The sequence below is a fragment of the Alligator mississippiensis genome, chromosome 5 (assembly GCF_030867095.1).
Source record: "Alligator mississippiensis isolate rAllMis1 chromosome 5, rAllMis1, whole genome shotgun sequence".
NCBI lineage: Eukaryota > Metazoa > Chordata > Crocodylia > Alligatoridae > Alligator > Alligator mississippiensis.
The window spans coordinates 185,793,400-185,814,409 of NC_081828.1; the positions used below are offsets into that span (position 1 = coordinate 185,793,400).

General features: G+C 41.4%; 1 long non-coding RNA gene and 1 other non-coding gene across 2 annotated transcripts; one reads left to right on the plus strand and one right to left on the minus strand.

The window, feature by feature from the left end:
- Positions 1-11,310: 11,310 nt before the first annotated feature.
- On the minus strand, positions 11,311-11,384 carry TRNAN-GUU (transfer RNA asparagine (anticodon GUU)). Its single transcript has one exon. It is a non-coding gene; the product is annotated as a tRNA-Asn (tRNA).
- Positions 11,385-11,570: 186 nt separating this feature from the next.
- LOC132250941 (uncharacterized) lies at positions 11,571-16,907 on the plus strand. Its single transcript, XR_009462670.1, has 3 exons — positions 11,571-11,623; positions 12,952-13,045; positions 15,521-16,907. It is a non-coding gene; the product is annotated as an uncharacterized LOC132250941 (long non-coding RNA).
- Positions 16,908-21,010: the final 4,103 nt, after the last annotated feature.

Here is a 21,010-nt window from a genome sequence, read left to right on the forward strand (position 1 = left end):
TTTCTTCCCTTAACCAGATATTAAAATCTGTACTAGAAAAAATAAAAACGGGGATGAATTGAAGGAGGGATTTAAAATAAGTTGATCCAAAAAAGGCCATTTGTAAAATTAACACAATTTACGTTTCTTCTCTTGAAATCTCGCTTGCTATAAACATTTGACAAAAGGAGTTTTCCTACCAAGAGGCTTCAGGGGGCAACCGTTTTTAATGTTATTACAAATTGTTAGTGCTTCAGCATGCATAAAGCACTATAGCTTGATTTCAATGGAACCCAGGCAAAATTTTACTAATATGTAGTTAATGTAGAGAATTTAGATCAGTACCTTAAAGATAAAAAATGGTTACCAGAAAAAAACCTGCACAATGACCTAAAATCTACCAAACTAGCTTTAAGAACAAAAATCAGGATTTCAAAGTTAAGGATCAATGTACAAGAAACTCAAACACTTGAATGCATTACAAATACATATTTAACAACCAAGCATATCATTTTAACCATCTTATTTTAAAATAGCAAGCATATTTGAGTACAAGACAAACCTATTTCAGAACAATTATTTTCATTCATATTTCATCATTTCTATAACCTATTTTTATACCAGAATAATAAACTCAGTATACATAAAATGATTACATATCCAAGTGCCCCTGATGTCCATCTTTCCAATTACCTCATACCTGAGCATTTTCAGGTAGTTAGACATATGAGAACTGAAAACTGCACTCACAATTAATTGCATATACAATAAATGTAAGGAAAAATGCACCTCTAAAATGGAGCCTATGCCTATGGTTTTACCAAAAATAAAAGAATCCTTTTATACTAAAAACTTGAATTATACCTTGCTGTGTAGTGCAATTAATCCCTACTAGCTTCTTTTTTTCTTTTTCAGTTTTTGTTACTAGACCTGACAGTGAGTACCTGTAATGCCACTCCCCATGTCTGGGACCTCAACCTCTCTGGGCCTGTTCAGAAAGCTGTCCTCTTCAGTAATGTAGTATTGCCAGCTCTCATGATTTTATAAGGACTCTTGTGATATTTGGCATTTTTCTCGAAGTCTCAGTGCCTGGAATCAAGAGATTACATAAAGTCTCAGCTTCTAGTTTCTAGTCATAGAGAAAAGCATGAAAACATGAAGCATGTGAACACTAAAGACTCAGAAACTAAACAAAAAAGAATAAAATCTGTATTTTAAAAAATTGTTATGTTAACCAATTCATTCTTTTGTGCCTTACCTCCTGATTTTTGAACATTTAAGTTTGGTAATACTGGTCATGACAAATGATACTACAGGATGAAACACTCTAAAATTTTAACATTTTTATATATTTGAACAGAAGTACAAGTAAGTAAGTTAAGAAGCAAAGTGTCACCAGTCAAGGAATGAGGAGTCCGTATAGATTTAAAGAGTTACTTTCCACGTTCATTATTAATTATTGCTGGAAGCAAATGTTATTGCTCGTGTGAGTCACCAGGAAACTGTGAGGTGATAGTGAAGTCTTTGTTTAGATGGATTTGTGTCCACTGTTCGATGTATAACAAGTGGTATTTAGTATCCAGCTAATCCAAAAAAATGTGGATTTGCTACTTTCCTCACATCTCTGTGAACCAGGGGACAATAGGAGTCCCCAGGAGCAAGAAATGCTCAAAACGGATGGATTTCCTCCAGATTTTGCTCCATTTTTCTAGAATCCAAGCTTTTGATTTATTTTTAAACGTGTTTCCTAGCACTTCTGGTTACAAAAATCTAGACAATGTCAACCCACACACTGTCCTCTTGTTGAGTCTGTAAACAGAAAGAATGAAACAATAGCAGTGCTAAGTGAGAACTTTCTCCATTCATCTTAATGGACTGTTAATTATGACCACTTAAATGCCTACACTGTTAACCATTTCACTGCTGATTGTAGTTCCAGAAACATTTGTCTAATGCACTTGACACATCCAGATGTAGATAGACATAAAATTTAAATCAAAGTTAATTTCAACAAATACTCCAATTAATAAAATAAATATGGATTAAACAGCCAGCTAAAAAGCCCAATCATTTCTAGATTATATGAATAATTTAGATACTTAAATGCTCCCTTTACACAGTAAAAGTGATGTTTCCAATGCCAGCAGCAAAGTGCAGACATCAGGAATATAGTTGTAAAAGATCCTATACCACACTTCAGGGTCATATAGATTTTCTAATAACCCAGAAGCAGTGACCAGCAAAATGTAATTACCTAAATTAATATTGTGCATCTTATGGTAACATATGACATTAAATATTAGAAACGTATTAAAATAATCTCAGAAATTCTGCAAAGTTAACAGGAAAAATACAGTAGATTTTTTTGATTAAAAGTTCAAGTAATTTTTTTCCCCAAATTCTTACCAGATTTTAATGATTCCTGTTCATAAGTATTGAGCAGATGCTACTAGTGTAATTAATACATGAAAATACATAGGATTTAACCATTTATTTTGAGGGGGTAGGGGCTGGGGAGGAACAAACATAGTAGTCTACAAAGAATTTTGTAGCTCTTGTATTGAGCAATATTTGTACCTACAATCCTAAACAGGAACTATATCTTAATACATCTAAGTATTGTACAAATAATCTTTGAAAATCTTTGAACCCAGTATTTTTTTTTTTTTTGGCACTATGAATAGTAACTTTTGTAGCTAAAACTTTTGTAACTAAACTTTTGTAACTAAAAGTAGCTTTTGCTACTTTTATGGCCTTTAACAACATGGATTCAACATAAGAGATAGGGTCTTAGTTGCTACAAACTATGATACTATGATACTATGAAACTCCCTAAGTTTCCATTAGCTTCCCTTGAAGCTTTGGCCATGAGAAATGTATCCCGTAACATGGTTATTATATCTCTAATGGTTATATCACAATTATTTGGGTGCTTCCCTTAACTATAGACTGGAGCCAGATTCCACAGCTGCTGGAAACAAACAGAGCTTGCCCACATGAGAAAATGTAGTATCCATATTGTACCAACTGCTAGGAAAGGTACAGCTGCGCTAAGGGTAGCAATGATGTAAGTGCAAGCAAAGAATTTAAAATGTCTGAGCCTATCCCATAAAAATTATTGCAGCTGCACTGCTGCAATAGGGATACCACCTTTTCTAATACACCTGTATTCTCAGTGTGGCTCTAGCAATCAATGAATCATAATAAATGATGCTATTAAACACAGTGATAAAAAGAGATGCCGAGGAAAGCAGCCTTGAGACTAACCGTATCTTACAAACAGATACAAACCAAAACAAACTATTTGCACTTAAGAACATGTTTCAGCTTCCTTTAGGTTTGAACTTTTTAAAGTAAATTTATACCAATATTAAAAAAGTAGTTTTTAAATGAGCAGTCAGGATCATGTGGTCAGTATGTAATGTAAGCAAGAACAACAGTATGTGGGCCAGTGCATTGGGTCTAACACCACTCTTGAGACCCCCCTGATAGTTACCATAGAGATAGTAGGAGTCACAAAGAGCTTCGATCACATTACTGGCTGGGAGGGGGTCAATTTGTATGCGTGAGCCCTGCTGGGATTGAAAGAATGCAGAGGAGGACAGGAAAGATAATAGAGAGAAAAAGAAGTGAAGAGAGAATACAAGAAAAGAAAAGGGAGAAAAGGGGAAGTGCGAGAAAACCAAAGGGAGTTATGGAAAGTAGAAGCAACCGACAGGGAGAGAGACAGGAGGAAATGAAGAGACGGATGAAGGAGAGGGAGGGAGAGAAAATTCATCTTGCCGGAGACAGCACCTCTTGTCAGTCACTGACAGGAAATGCTGCCTCCAGAAGAGCTAATTCACAGGCAGTGAGAACAGGCAGGAACAGCAGGGGATGCCTGAATCACCTGACCTAAGCCAGAAAAAAACTGTAAAAAATATTACTGAAAAGCAGACAGGGAAGGGAAAGACGAGAAGGGAAAGGTGTTGTTTGGTTTGGGATGCAGAGCACTGAAATGGAGAGCACCCTTTGTATAGCATGACAATTGAACGTTGCATTTACTAGGCCAGGGCCATGGGAGCAAAAGGGTTTCACTCTTTCTGGAAAAATCAGCAAAAGGCTCAGGATTTGACAGGTTTTGCCTCTGACTATTTTGAATCTATATTATAGCTAGAAGTGGGGTTTATGCTCCATCTGAGCCTGCCTACTGATTCAGATCCCAGTAGATGCCTAAACATCACCCAGGCTCTTGCTTTTGTTTGTGCTCCCCCTTACTTACTATCCATTCATAAATATTATTACTCATATACTACCAAAATGTAGGAAATGTGTTTTAGAAGTATGGCAGCAATTTCCTGATCCAAGTGGTTACACTCTAAGGATCTACTACCCATTGTAGCAGACCCTGAAGACTGACACTCTTAGTGACACCTAAGGACAGGCTTATAATTTCAGAAATCTAGCATGCCATTGCAAATGACCTCTCAGTATGGATTATTAACTACATGGCTAAATCCTGCTTGCCTTTCATGACTAGTCCCAGGTAAGTCTAGGTGAAAGACAGGTCTTACACCTCCTAAATATATATGCAACAAAGCATGGTAAATAATTTTGATGGCAGCTTTGTCTATTCTGTAGCTTCCAGTGGTGCTCTGGATGTTCTGGAGTTCCCCAGTGCAGACATGGCTTCCTGTGCTAACTTCACTACTATATTTCAGTAGTCTGCTCTCTGCCCATTTGTGAGCCTCCCTTTTACATGCCCAGGAATGGCATGAGGCTTGGAGAGAGGGAAAAATACATCTAGTTTTTACAGCCACCCTGTAGGTGATCTGAAAGGAGAATTTTGTAATAACAGAACCAATGTTTATTGAGTTATTTTCAAATACACCTCTCCTTCCCATGCAGATGTAATACTTCACTGTTCTCCTCACTTCCACACCTCCTATTTTAGTTTGAGACTGAGATATAGTTCCTCAAATTCTCTTACAGAAAGGCGGACTGAAAGAAGTTAAATGTAAACTGCTGATCAGCATGATTTTGGAAGGGCAAATATTATTCATATGTGCCAATAGTCTTCTAGCTTGCCACACCATCATATGTTCAGTAAATGCCATATATTTTATAGAAAAACTATTCTTGAACAGATTTAAGAAGCATATTTTTAGCTGTGAGCCAGGCTGCTATAGTTAACGAAGGCCAGATTTGTCTTTCATATGCTTCCATCATTTTAGAAGTCTCTAGAAATATTGTAAATTATTTTTCTATATGTATAAATGTCATGATTTTAAGGTCAGATAGCTTACAAACTACCAACACTATGAAAAAAAATTCCAACATAAATTAAACTGAAAACAGATTTAATTCTGGAATAAATGTCTGCATAACAAATTATGCTGGTATTACGATAGCAGTAATACAATGTATGGTAGATATCATGCCAGTACATGTACCTTAAATCTTCTATTTATAATCCCAGCTCTCAAAATTCTTTGTACATTAAGATAATTAGCTACATTAGGTTATTTGCCTAATTTTTTACCTACAATTTATAATAGAGAAATATTTGGAGAAAAGACAACAGGGATGCCTACAGATATAATAAAGGATTTCACTTTCAAATTCCCCTTTATCTCAATTTAATCATTACTACACATATATTAGACTCTCCATGAATAACACCAGTAATTTCTGTCCAGCTATAGTCTGGCCCTGAACTATCTCATCTGAAAGTACTGAAGTTGTTCAGCACTTCATGAACATCTACTAGCCAGACAACTCTTCATTTCCATATATTTTTCAAATGTTTCCAGTATATTTCTAAATGGCAGTGAACAGGCCCAAGTAGTTCTTTCAGCACTGTCTTTAACTAGCAATCAAAAAAATGTCCAGCATATAATTGTATAATTCCTTTAAATCTTGAAAATTGGACTATTAATTATGTAATGACACATCATTACTGGAATTATTTTTATCATTTTTCCACACAAGATTCCTAATTATTGCCATTTTAATCAACATATCTCAGATTTGCAATGGCCATCAGTAGTAAAAGACGACACTAAGCCTTATAATTAAAAAAATAAAGTATTTAGTGTAGATTTATAGGAGAATTTTGCTTTTAAAACTTTGAACAAAATTAGATAATGGAATAAGTTTCTAAGTGGAAATTGAGGCATTCCTGATAGACGAGTGCAACCACAGGCTATACACATTTGTTTCTAGGTCTATGGGGCCAACCTCCATGGGAAGACTCAAACAAACTGAAGGAAAGTAAAAGGCAAAATAATAATAATAATAATCTTTCTTTAAAGCTTAGGGCTTGCCAAAACCAGCACACATTGCTGAATACCAAATTCTAGAGCCAGGTGAACACAACAAAAAAAAATTCTGCAAATACTGGCTTAAATATGAAACTGAATTTTATCCAACTTACTTTATGTCTCTTATCAATTATTTTTATTTAACATTTGGATTGTCTAAGTGCCTATAGGGAGCAACCAGCCATGTTAGGCCCCACTGTTAGGCACTGTATTTACTTTTTACTATCACTCATGTTTACTGGAAAAAATTATTACAGAAACAGCATATTTTTAAATAATTACAGAGAACATTTGTGGGAAGTTCATTTTGGAGTTGTAAACTTGAGTAGTCACACCTGGGTCTCAGAATATGTCAAGTTAATCCAGTCAGAAACAATTTTGTAAAAAACATGCATCCCATTCAAATTAGCCAACACAGCCTACATTCTGAATAGTAACTATGTATTTGCATTTAATTATTCTCAAGCAAGGGGTGTATCAAGAAATGTTCAATGAAAAACTTTGTATTTGCAACAAATATATTTGACAAAATTATAATGCGTTTGCAGATGATCTGCAAAAAGTGGCTAAGAAATGGTCTTCAAAGAATTTTTGAACAAATATAGCGATACCAATTTACAAACATATTTATAGCGATACAACAGTATCCACACAAAGGAATGGAACTGATTTAACTACACAGGTTTCTAAAAAAGATATCTTTTTATTGGTGCGCAAAATACTGTTTGTATAGCAGCTTTCAGTTTATTGAATGAGTTAGTTGTTACCAAATAGACACAGCTCTGCTAAATACCTAATAGATGGTTCCTTATTCCTTGAGTCCAGAATGGAAAAGACCCAGAAAGAAAGCAAAATGACCAAGATTCCATGTCCATAACAGGATAAAATATACTGTCACTAGAGATCATTAGAGCTTCTCATCTCTGTGAGTTGACAAATTCTTCCTTGCCAGTGTGAAGTGTCTGTGCATGGAAGAACTTGGCTTTTAGGGGGGTTGTTGTTTTGGGTTTTTTTAAATCAAAGCTTATGATGATGGTGAAGAATCACAGAACATAACAGAGGGAAAAAACTTGACTGTCTCAGATAATACCACTATTAGGAAATACCATAATAGGAAAAACACATTTGTTAACTAAATGCTTTATTGTTAGATAAATATTATTCTTGTTTCACCACTTTTATTTCTTTCAGGCAACATTTAATCTTACAGTAGGCAGGAAAAATATTTTTAACCTGACTGCTTTGATCACTGCATTTCTGTTCTTCATATTTGACAAACAAAATATAAGAATAACTCCTTCACCCTTCTCTGCACTCTACTTCCTCCCTGGAATCCTAAATACTTCTCTCACATAAATGGGATTCTCATAAACATTCAAATGCAGGAGCTTAGACTTCCTACAAATCCAACCGTGGCTTTTCCCTCTGGGCCCTACAGCAATCCCACAACTCCCAACCTTATTCATTTGAATTGAGCAGTTCGTGTTTTCTAGATGACAGTGCAACAATTTGTTTGCCTTGACAAAGCACTGAAAAATGCCCTTTAAGACATCCTACACCAAGAAGCCAGTTTCTGCTTTTCCAGGTTAACTATTCTAGCCCATGTGTTTGCTCTCTTAGAAACACAAGTTTTCAATTTTTGCATCTAATGGAGTGCTTGTCACTTGCTTTTTATCAGTTTTGCTCTCTGTATTTTCCAAAAATATTTTTCTCCTGAGATTTCTGCATGCTTAGATTTTATAAATTACTAGTAGACTACTTGATTTTACACAGCCTATTACCCAAAGGATCTCAAAATGCTGTAAAATATTCATGGAATCTCACAACACACTTGTGAAATAGCTGATAAATGTCTTTATTTCCATTATACAGCTAGAGAAAACAAAGCATACAGAGGTTAAGGCAATCTGTTTTTACAAATCTAGTGCCTAAAATAAGACAAGTAAAGCCCTAATTAGATGCCTAAATAAGCCCACTGATTTTCCACGATGAGTATCCAGAAGCTGTGAGTTTTTGAGAATCCTTTGAAAAATTACAAAGTTGAGTTTAGAAGTTTACTTTAGGCATTTAAATTTGAAAATTCTGGCCCACACAGCTTGCCCAACAATGCAGGAGCAGTCAGTAACAGAAAAGAATCCAGCAGGTCTGACTCTCAGTCCTAGCCTCTAATCTGCAGAAAAGATTCTTTGGCCATCCAGCACTCCTTTCTGTTCCCTTCAGCATTTTACTACGTTGCTTCTGCCAACCCTATCCAGAGAGGGAGTAGGTCCAAGGTAAGTAAACAGTAACTAGCAAAATGAACATGAAAAAAAAAATCGCATGGAACTTGGCCCTCTGTGATTTAACTACTGGCATGTTATCTGTTCCCCTTGCTTCCTGCCTCTCCTCAGTTTGCATAGTTTTAATAATTTATTTTTTAAAATATGAAAAAGTTTGAATCTACAGTCAGGATTAATAGCCTTCAAATTCTTAGTTAAAAAAGAAGTCTATAGGAAAAACAAAAGAAAATCTGAAACCATTAAATTGATTTTTTGTTCATTTTTACTGTTTAAAAAACTATTTAATACCTATTTTCCAATTTTGATAGAGACAGTGAACAAATTCTGGGAATTATTTTCTGGTTAAGTGAGAGGATTTTTATGATTAAATGCTAAATCTTTTAATGTAACTGTGTGGGTCATATTACAAAGACACAAATGGACCATCCTTGTCCCATCTAACTTTCGATGAAAAAAATGCACGTCTGCCCTTTGGCTTTAGATAGTAATACTGAGAGTAACGTTATGCCTTTATAATAAAAGTAAAAATAATCTTAACAAATGTATTCTTGGTGAACATGTAGGATGGCTTGCTTATGCTGAATGTGTCTTAACAGTGTGTTCATGATGCTGCCTGTGACTTGTATTGAGAGAAACAAATAAATATAAATCAGGAGGGGGAAAAAAGCACCCTCACTTATAGAGGTAGTAAATTTCCAGTCCATGATATTGGTGTTAGGATTATTTATTACCATTGTACACAGATGAAAGGCTGTGGCTTTGTGCTCTCGTCGCCGCGTGCCAGCTGAATTCTGCGAGAGGGCTGGTGCTAGGGAAGGAAGGCTACAGTAATGTTAACTATGCCGCTTCCCTCCAACATCCATTTTGTTCCAAAGAAACACTTGCCAGAGATTAAAATATTCAAGATGGCTGTTTTCTGCACCCTTTCAGGGAGATCTATAGTTTTTTCAATTTTTTTCCCCCTCCTCTGCTGCCTTAAACCTATTGATATTTTATTCCGCGGCTAATCTGCCTCCCAAGTCATTACGTCCTGGCCAGACTTCAAAGGGGCTCCTGAGAAGACCGGGCTGGCTTGGAGGAGGCAGGACAGGATCGCAGCGCCGGGCTGGGATCGCGCCCGGGGCCACTTGGCACACGCGCGGCCCCGCTCACGGGCTCGCAGGACCACGCGGCTCCGTGGGTTTCGCATCCCTGCCGCCGCCCGGGCCCGCGCGTCTTTGTGGGCTGCCTGACAGGCCCGGGGCCCCCGCGGCAAAGCGCCGCGCGTGGAGGTGGAGGTGGAGCGGGCGCGGGCACCGGGGCTTGGCCCCTGCAGGCTGCGCCCAAGCGCTGCGGGGGGCGGCCACTGGCAGCGCGGCGCCCGGGCCGGGCGGGGAGAGGACGGGAGGGGGCCGCGGCTCCGCCGGTTCCCGCGAGAAGGGGCCGGGAGAGCAGCGCCGACTGCAGCCGCGCACGGCCCGGCGGGGTGAGGAGCCCGCAGGGGGAGCCGCGCCGGGCGCCAGCGAGCGGGGGGCGGTGCCGCCGCGCTGGGCTGCCCGCCGGGCACCTGCATCCGCTCCCGCGCCAGAGCCCGGCCCCTCGGGACGTGTCCGCGCGGCTGCCACGCGTGGGACATGCCCCCTCTCCCTCCCCCGAGCCTGGCTCCTAGGCGGGTCGTGCCCGCCGGGCCCCGAGCGAGGAGAGACGACCCCCGCGGGCCGGCGGCGCTCTGCGCGCGGCAGCAGCCGGGAGCCTTTTCCCAGCTCGGTCACTGGCGGCTGCTGCCCGGCGCCGGGGGGGTTTGGGAGCCGACCTGCTCTGAGACAAACAAATGCAGAACTCCGGGCCCAGGACTTGTAGAGCCCGCCAGTGCCGGCCTTGAGCGGCCCCGCATGGCCCGGCCCGGCCCGGCCGCAGCGCAGGAGCCTCGGGGCTGCTTGGGCGGAGGGAGTTTTCTCCCCAAACGCCGGCCGCGACGCGCCTCCCCGCGCAGCGACCGCCTGGCCCCGCGCCGCCTGCTTCAGCACCGGCCGCGGTGACAGCCCCGAGCCGCCCTGCCTCGTGCTCCGCGCAGGGTGATTTGTCCCTGTCCCGTCCCCTCGCGGCGGCGGGTCCATCAGTCCCGGCTCCGCACCGTCCGCTGCCGCCCCAGCCCGCACTGCTGCCCGCACCGCGGCCCCGGGTCTGTGGGGGCCACGGACGCCCTGCGCCCGCTCCCAGCCCGCGGCACTTGTTCAGCAACTCCAGCAGCCCGCTGCCCGGGCAGACGCCGCGTTTCACCCTGTTCCGCGGCAGCCGGCGATGCGGACGAGGAGAAACCCCCCCTCGGCCCCGCGCAGCGCCTTGCTGCCCCCGGGCCGGGCCCTGCTCGGGGCTCCCTGCGACCGCCCGACGGCGCCCACAGCCCCGGCCCGCGCCTGAGGTGCGCGGCGCGGAGCTCGGCGCGGGGACCCGAGTGCGGACACGAGCTCCCGCCGGCCAAGGCCACCCCGGCAGGCCTCCGTCCCTCCTCCTCTCTGCCTTGCCCGGGGTGGGGAGCAGTGGCTGCCTCCTGCGGGCAGCCCGGCCCCGACCGGACAGGAGGCGCTGGGGGGGTCGGGGCGCAGGCGAGGATGTCCTGCAGCGATGCGGCGCCGAGCCCAGGCAGGGCCTGGTCTCACTGCAGCTGCTGCACCCGGCCCGCCCCTGCGAGGGCCCCCGGCGCAACCACACGCAGGCAGGCGGCCGCATCGCCCACAAAAAGCGGGCTCTGGGCAGGCAAAATAAGGCCGCGTCCCTGGGTGGGCTCGAACCACCAACCTTTCGGTTAACAGCCGAACGCGCTAACCGATTGCGCCACAGAGACTCTGTCAGCGCAGTCCTGCTCGCACCACCATGATGGGCTGCACCGCGGGAGAGGGCAGTGCGGACAGGCGGCCGCCCCTTGCGCGGGCTGTGCAAGGCCGCGGCAGAAAAATCCCGGAGAAGGGAGCGTAGCGAGAGGCTGTTAGTGGGTCTCTTGCACGAGATCTGTAAGATCAGCGTTAGTCATGTGGAAGCTGTCTCTCCAAGGCAACATCCTCGTCCTAGGAAATAAAACCGCCGGTCAGTAACTTTGTGCAGTGATCCGCCCGCTGCACATCGGGCCCCATTCGCGTTATTAGCGTCTTTACACGGACGATTGAGCGGGCGGGGGAGACTGCTGAAACAGGCAGGGTCGCGTTGACTGCACGCAGGCAAAGCACGAGGCTTATTTTGTTAAGTGCTCACAAAGGGCAGAGAAGGGAAGCGGGCAAAAACCTCTAACAGCTCCTTTGTTTTATGTATTACCTCATATAATCAAAATCCCTCTCAGACATCATCTGGAAATAAATCTACAGACTATCGAGCCTAAGGCCCTACATCAACAGAGTCCTAAATTTTCTCCCTTTTTTCCACTAGGGGAAAGATTACATCCATTTCCTTTGTTTAGCTCTGGACTCAGAATCATATGAGAGTTTGGTACTGTACCCACTATAGCTTTGCATCTGAAGAAGCCAGCTGTTTTTCTCATGAAAGTTCATGGATCTCTGATTCAGTGCAAGGTGCAATTTTACCCTACCTTTTACCCAGGGCCAGACAGGCATGAGAGAACTGGGTGGCTGCCCAGGGTCCAGACAGAAAGAGGGCCCAAAAATTAAATAGTAATTTTTGTATTATTATTATTATCATTACCTCAGGCAAGGGGGTAGGGAGAGCAATACTAAGTTTCCCCCAGGGCCACCAGGAGTTCAGGTACAGTGCTGCTTTTACCCACTAAGAAACTTTACCGAAAACACTTAACCTATGGTTTAGTTTCCCCATCAACAAAAGAGGCACAAGAACTACTTTTTCAAAGAACATTGGAAGCTTCTGGTGAAAGGCACTATATGAAAATAGGTAGCATTACTTTCTTCTTCAGTATATAATTTCACATCCTGGGTATATCTGGTGATAGCATCTTTTTCCATTATAGCTGCTAAGAGGGTGGAGGAGGGGGGAATGATATCAAATCATTACAAGATTTATCAGTGTTAATTCTTTTTAGGGCCCTCTTTTGCATCTTTCCCTGCCTGTGATCAGGTCTGTGCCCAGTTCTGAGAAGGGGCACTTTGTGCCCCAAACTTATCTAACATTTCCATGGGCAGGGATCTAGAGTTTTGGAAGGGGGCGGGGGGAGGGAGGGAGGCAGATGGAAGTGTGTCTCATCACTAAAACAACACATATTTTTCTCCAGTTAAAAATAAACTATAGAAGCTTTTCTAATATGCTGGGGCCCCAGGGCTGTATATTCCGTTCAAGACTGAAGCAAAAACAAATATAACTTAATTGGAATGAGTTAAAAAACAATCTGCAGCGCTGTGAAATAGGAGCTTAATTACCAGAAGCATCTAACAGACCTTATCCAATTGCAGAACAAAGGATAGCTTGATTGGTGGAACCTCAAGACCATTAAAAAGATTAGAGGGTTACTAACACCTGTGGAATGAAGAGTTTAGAAGAGACCAGGTAGGTTATACTGAGCCATGAAACCAGTTGACTCCTTCAGCACTGCCTCACTAGAAATGCTACTGCCACTGCCAGGCAGGTGGTTTTAAACTTTGGGTGGAGCAGGAAGGGGAGGGTGCAACTGCACCACTGTGCTCTTCCTGGATCCACCCTTGAACATCTCTTCCACCTATACAGATGGTCCCTTAAAAGATATCACCACAAAATCCTTGCTGCTCAAGTGTTAAGACACTGGTTGGGGCTATCTACATTTTTTTTCTCCCTCATTTACTTTTGCAGAGAAACACACACCCTGTACACAGAGGGTAGCAGAGGTAGCATATTGGACTTCAATGTAATAAAATCAAGCATTTAAACATACACCTAACTTGATGCATGAATCTTCCTAATGACTTCATTGGGGATACAAAGCTCCTTATAACTTGCCTGATCTCTCTGCCAACTTCACTGTTGGTCTAATAAAAGATATCACCAAAAAACCCTTGCTTCTCAAATATATCCTGGACCCCCACCCCCTGAGGTAGCACATAGACCCCTGGGTCCTCCTCTACCTAGCAAACCACAGGATAAGATACAGGCACTACCACCACCAATTGAATTTTAGGTGTGACCCCTGTTTGGCCCTTAAAAACAAAGCAATAGATTTTTGCCTTCAGGAAAAGATTCAGGGCTGTGTATCCTGTGTGGAAGGAGATTCTTTCTGGCTGTGACAGCTGAGGAGCCAAACCTCCAAGGAGCTGTGGGATTGCAAACTCTTGTCCTCAAGCATTTCTCTATGAGGTAACTAAGGAAGCTCCTGCTCAGCACATAGTGTTGTGACAAACTGTTCTGGGGGGCCTGATTGTTCTCAGGTATGAATAGAGAGTCTAGACACATAAGCTCTTGGCTTGAGATTCCATCATAGGGGCCAGGTACCTAAAAGCTAAATGTTGCTGCATCTCGGTCCCTTTCTAGCTATTGCCCCTAGGGCCTGCTTGTAAAAGAGACAAAATGTAGGTTGTGAGGAAGAACTTGGTATTGTTTAAGAGAATCTTAAGCATCATCCACACATTTATATACACTGCTCAAAACATGCTTTTTGGCTGTTGATCAAAGAAACTGAGAAAAGCTTCATAGTCCATCTTAATAAGATATTGGTGATAAAGCAGAAAGTTATGCAATAATAAGATGATCAATTTATTAACTTCATTTCTATATTTCTTGGGACTGGGACCTTATTACAATTCACCTTAAGAAATACACAGACCTAATAGATTGATTTATTATTTTATGCATTTATTATTTTCTGTAAACTAATGGGCTGATTCAGGTTACAGCCTATTCTAGGCTAAATAGCCCCCTAGCCCTTGAGGAGACCTCTCACTCCATCTCTTTCAAAATGTTTAAATAGCTTATTTTGGAATTGAAGCCTGGAGACACAACTTAATTTCTTGTGTGTCTCTCTGAAATAGCTGGTATTGACCACTGTCAGAGCTAGGATACTGAAGGAGAACATACCACCGGTTTAATTCAATATGGCAATTCCTATGTTTCTATGACAAAAATACACGAATGCTGAGTCCCCTCTGGGAATCATATGACCAAAGTTTTATTTATTTATTTATTTTATAGAGCTGCACAAAACACTTACAGAAAAAATGCACTTCCACATCAGGCATTCAAAAATTAAAAGGATTAAAGAAACTAGCTGTTTTCCTGACCAATGAGGTTTTCTTCCCCCAGCAAAGCGTATTTGTGAATCCCAGGTTTAGTCTTTATATTTTTTCCGAATGTTTGTAAACAAGAACATTAGCTAATGGGGAATTTTAAAGATGATTTAATAAATATTAGGTCTTGACCAGCATACTATTCATGCATACTTTTCCTGTCTCAAAACATATAATACCTGGAGTTGAAGGTCCTAAGTTTTCCTTTTCTTAACTCTGTGGATAAAGAGCAACTGAACCACACACTATTTCCAGGAATGCAGACAGTTGAGGAGTATGACCTGTGTAGATTAATGGACCTATACATCTTACCTTCTCCGTAAAGTGGGGGTGGGTGGAAGAAATGTTGTAATTGAAAGAATATCTCTACAAATAGGATCCACCTGTCTTAAAAGCAAAGTGCAAGACCAGCCAGCCAATGGTGATTTATTAGCCTCTCCTGTACAATCAGTCCTGGATACTCTCATAATGCAGTTCACACCAAAAAAAGGTTATAAACAGACCAGACAATCCAAAAAAATCTTAGCTGTTGCTAATTACAGGCTTGTTGGTAACCTCAGAAGTCAATCATTCTCCAAAGTATTTAAGAGTGATCTTTTAGAGGAAGGAAAAACAGGGTAAACTGCAGGGTTCTGGACTGCAGCACGTAATACTGTTCATATCTCATGCTCAGTAATGAATTTAAGTCACTTGTCTTTGACTGCAGTTTGGTGATGTACAATAGCTGTAACAATCTGCTGGTCTCATTCTAATTCTTTACTATGGACAGATGACAACATCACAAAACACTTGTCACAACTAGCAGTACTTCAGAACCTACTGATAATCCTGGCAGAATGGCTAAGGACTGAACAAAACAAAACTACTCCTAGAAGTGGTCTGAAGATTTCATCTGAGGCTCCCTACAAGAAAACAAAGGGAAGTCTGCATTGCCACTCCTTGTTCTGTACCTATCCTGTGGATAATGAGAGCGATCTACTCATTAAGGCTGAATTTAGCAGCCTTTACAAGGTCTATAAGAAACTCCTGAACTAAGCATTTAAAAAACCAAACAACAGAAACTGTCACCAACATAAGCAGTGAGTATTATACCAAGACAGGATGAACTGATGTAGCTAGAGCTTCCTCTTTGACAATGGTAAGAAACAGAGGAAAAATAATTCTCCTTGCACTTATATAGCACTGTATCTGCCTTCACCTTATCTTACTCTACACTTTACTAGCTGGGAAGTTGCTATCACTAACGAAGTGGAGAAGCTACTTTCTATTGAATAATTGGAAAATTTCTTTGTGAATTGAGGTTTGGTTCCCCAAATACTCCCAAGTCCAAATGAATATTCTTCCTGATGCTCCTCCTTGATAAATTTGGCTTCATATTTATAAGTAGCATTAATAACAAATGTCACAACATTATTTTGGTAAATACCCTAATTTTCTGAAAAATGCTGTTATCTTTGTTAATATTGCTCACCACAGATATTTACAGAGCTGACCAATTAAAGAAAAAACATAAATTTTGAAATGTTTTTGTTATTCTCTTGACTGGAATATTGTTCTCAATATTTTCTTATCACAAGTCTCAATAGCACATAAGTAGAAGCTATCATAAAACCGTGTCATTTTATATACTCAGAAGCTGAAAAAGAGAATTTTTGGTGGCTTGTAACAAGTCCCAAATTTATAATACAGCTATTATCACTCAGATTTCTTTCTGGTACTTGAGTGGCTCTTAAGATAGAATTAATACTGAATATTGTTGCCAGATTCAACATTTCCAGAAGCAACAAAGCTATTTTATCATTCACCGTAGTACAGCACTCAGGCTTAAGATTTATCCACAGGCCCCAATTCAGGAAAGAAATTCATTTAAAACAGCCTTTATGCACAGGAATAAGTTCCACTGAAGTTCAATGAGGACCAGTTAGTTTCTTAAGGAGTTTCTGAGGAGAAACTCAGTAACAGAAACAAATACACCCACTAAAAAAAAAAAAATCTGGCTTTGTTATGAAGAAAAACACTTGGGTTGATTGGACCAGGATGAATAAAAATAGACTTCCCTGAGAGGGTGACTGCCTGGCAAGTTAAAGCTGAGTTTCTTCCTTTCCCCTCTGGAGAACCTCTAAAATAAAATTGCCACTTGGTTTCTGTCTAGTTGAGCCACAGCATATTGGGTAAGGTAAGCATTTCTGCCTTTCCTCCCTACTTCCCCTCAGAAGAAGAGGCATACTACACATCCTTTAGCTTCGGTTTAGATTTATATCTGTCTGACACAGATGCAGGGTAAGCTCCTATTTTTGTTACATGCGACTAACACCACAAATGCTGAATCTTAAAAATCCAGATATAGAAGGCTAAAATAACCAACCCAACATCATTATAAGATTCCTACTAATGTGTGGTTTTTTTTTTGGTTTTTTTTGTGTGCATACTATACGTCAGTATTTCCAAACACTTGAACCCTGTAGTCTAAGAAAAGTTACACCTTTAATTTCAACACTGTCAAAATTTTCTAAGAGATGTAGTAGCTTGAAGGGTCTCTGGTACCGGTACATTCCCAAATGCTTTATAAACTAGTTACCAAAAAAAGCATCTACTTCAACTCTAGTAATTCATAGACAGGTGGTCACATTAATCAATGTTCCATCTATCTTAATGCCAAAATTCAGCCACAGGGCTAACAGCCTTGGGGGAAAATCCCAGATGAGCTCTATGGATCCACTACAGACATTTCCAACTAACGTCTTAAATCTATAAGAGGGAGTTTTCTGTCAGCACAAAATTCTTGGTAATTCAGGCAACAATCTGGGGGAATTTACACTGACAGGTTTAATTAACATGATAGGCCCTTTCCTGAGGCCTTTGCCTAATGAGATAATTTTGGAGAGGAGACGACCATCAAATTCAGGTGTTAATACTTCTTTACAGAGGCATTTATACCCTCATGGGGTTCCTGCATTGCATGTCAAAGGCCTTTTAGAGGGTGGTTTCTATATAGTGTGAGCCATATTATAGAACCATGCTAAAAAGACAGTATAGTTTAGGTCAGAGGTTGTCAACCAGGGGTATGCATACCCCTGGGGGTACTTGGGAAGCCCCCAGCGGGTATGTGGCAGCAGAGTGGAGAAGGGGGGGGGGGCACCACCTGTTTTGCTGCTAGTGTTTCTGGTTTTGCCATGGGGACCCCTTCCCCCACTTGTTGACTGGCTGGAGGACTCCCTGCTTTTGGACTGGCCATCAGGGGTACACCAACCAAAAAAGGTTGAAAACCCCTGGTTTAGGTCCTTTGAGTTGCCTCAATCAGCTATCATCAGAAGACTAACATATTTCTCTAACAATAAAGTTCTACTGCCAAAACTTAAGGCTCGGCTTTCATTTAGTAGGTTCTCTGATCTTTAAAATAATTTTGAATGATTGGGACTTAGCCATAGGATAATTCTAACTCTGCTTGAAGTTTCTCCCTCTTAGGAATGCTAAGAATCTCCTTTTCATCACTGCCCACCCTCACAATTACTTGTAATACTGCAAGGACCCTACCAAACTCCAGGACAGCATGAATTCTGGTGGCCTGACCCTAAAAAAAATAAAATAAAATAAATCCTACTGCCCATGTCTATTGCAAGGCTGACATGACTCAAGAATTGTAAGTTCTATGCTAAAGGAAATATATGAATGTTCTTGGTTAAGCACAGCAGATAAAAATGAAATAAATAGTTCTGCCTCTCTCCATTTGTGAATTGGGAAGCAGCAAATTATCATATATCTGAGCTACGAAAAGGGGATCCAGACTTACATACTTGAATGCTTCATGTCAGTTTAGGCTTCTGAACACCAGGAACCTAAGGTGAAGTGGGGACAACCAAAGATACTTATACCTAACCCCATCCAATGATGGACAAACAATAGCTTAAACTTCTTACAATTCTTGGAATTAAAATGGGTCCTGCTTTATCATAACTTAGCACAGGTGGGGATGTTCGAAATCAGATTCACAGGAAGAGAGATTCATCTGGGGATGCAACACAGAATTAAAGAAGTGTTTTACTTCTTCTGTGCTGTCTTGGAATAAATAAAAAGAATTAAAATGTACCTTAAAGTTAAATTCCTTCTTAGTAACAGAAAGAAAAAGAATGATGCAGACAGAAAGTGTGGGGGGGGGGGGGGGAGAAAGCTAGATTGATGGATGGATAAGGGGGGGAAGGGCAAAAAGAACAAAGAGGAAAAGAGCAAATAGAGAATGAGCAAGAAAAGAAGAACTCTGAATTAGCTCAGTTTTCAGCAGGACTATATTCTTGTTTCTTTCATGGCTTTTTCCAGTGGAAAGGAGCCAACACATTTTTGCAGCTTCAGCAGCCTGTGGTGGGATTGATGGCAAAAGAAGCAGAGAACACAGAGGGAATTAACTTCTCTCAGTGCCCCAGTTGCTACTGCCCTCTTGGATGGCCTAGTCTTCACTAAGGCAAAGCAACAGACGAAGTACTTAGTGATTTACTCAGTCCCTCCACTCCTTCCTCCTCCTCTTGGCCCCTGGCTTCTCAGATCTTTCTATTAAACTTTTAATAGTGGGGACCCCCTCACTCAGGGCAGCACTGCAGTCATTCATTAGTGTCCACCTAGGGAACAAATAACTCTTTAGCTGCACTGTAGGTGTCCAGCTTGCTTTGTGCCTGGAGGGGGATTTGTAATCGAAACAGGGAAGTGCAGAAGCAAAGGAAAAAAAATGGGCAATAATAACCAGGGAACTCGCCTTTCATTCAGGTAATGCACAAGACACATGTTAATGATTTCAGCTTAAATACCAGGCAGAAAACTAACTTTAAACTAACCAGGCAGAAAACCACCTGCATGTGCCAATGGAGCTGTGCAGGAACTGGTAGAGAAAGGGCAGCTAGAGGTAGGTTGTTGGATTTGGAAATAATTGTTTTGTTGGGGTTTTTTTATCAGGTTCACTTGGAAAGTACATTTTAAAACACTCTAATGAGTACGTAAGATGAAAATTCTCCCAGAGCTAAGTGCTCCTGTCCCTTTTGCAAAATGTATTTCTGTAGCTGGATTAGCAGAATATATACATTTTTAGGTGCATGACAAATAGGGACCAGGATGACAGGCAGCCATTGGCTAAGGTGGGAAAAAAAAGTCTGCCCTGAAATGAAATGTGTGTTCAGAGTTAAGCTTTGATTTGCAAAGACTTTCAAGACATGCTTTTATACATGGCAAATAAGTTACAACATACACAAAAATGGCTTTACTTTACAGAATTTCATAGCTGAAAATATGTAAGTGCCCAAAGGACTTCCTCAGCCTCTCTTCCTCTTTCATTTCTCCTTCTAGATCCTCTTCTTGCCACTACACAAGAGAGAGAGGCAAGCACCCATTTGCCCACCTTGGTGAGGCCATCAAATAGATGCATCAGTTCTCTGCGTGCAATGGGAGGAGGGTGATAAGAGAAACACAACAGAAGAAAACTCCATCTAAAAATGGGGCTGGGATAGCAAATTCCTTAGAGGATAAATTTTACTTTTTCATCCCTAAATATTTGCAATCAATACGACTTCAGTATTTTGCAGGCTAATCAATAATGCAGTGACAGTAAGAGAGATGTGAGGGCCTTTTTAGTGGTTACAAATTGGCAATGATGCTTTGATGGCTCCTCCCGAGGATTTATCATCTCTTGGATAATCTATTGCAGACTGCTGTGGAGCCTTACAGTTTGATACTTAAATATGTCCATAGAAAGGCAACTTAAATGATGCTTGCATTTTACCCTAACTCCTTTCAGATGATCTGTTTTGTACCATCATGTGCTATGGCAGTCATTAAAAGTGAAACAAAATATTTTATTAATGTCTAAAAGTATGTAGATAATATACAAGATATTCAGAGTCCTAAAATAATACAGGTTTCCCTCGATTTATGCTGTACATGCGTTCTTGGAAAATGGCACATAACTCAAATTTGCAAAAAGGGAACCCACTTTACAGTGTAACAAATAGGGATAGTTCTAAGACCATTTCTACCACTTTTACAAGACAATTTTGGTACTCGCCAACAGCAGACAGTACACATGCACAGGGCGGTGGTGAATGTTACCATAATGGAGATGGCAACTACAGAAACACGTTACAGACAATGAGCGAGGAGCACAGAGCCACACAGGAGACTGTATTTTGGTGCGCATCACTCCGAAAATGCACCACACAAAGCAGCTGACTGCGGGCTTCCACCACACTGACTGCATAAGAGTGAATTTACCTTGCATATA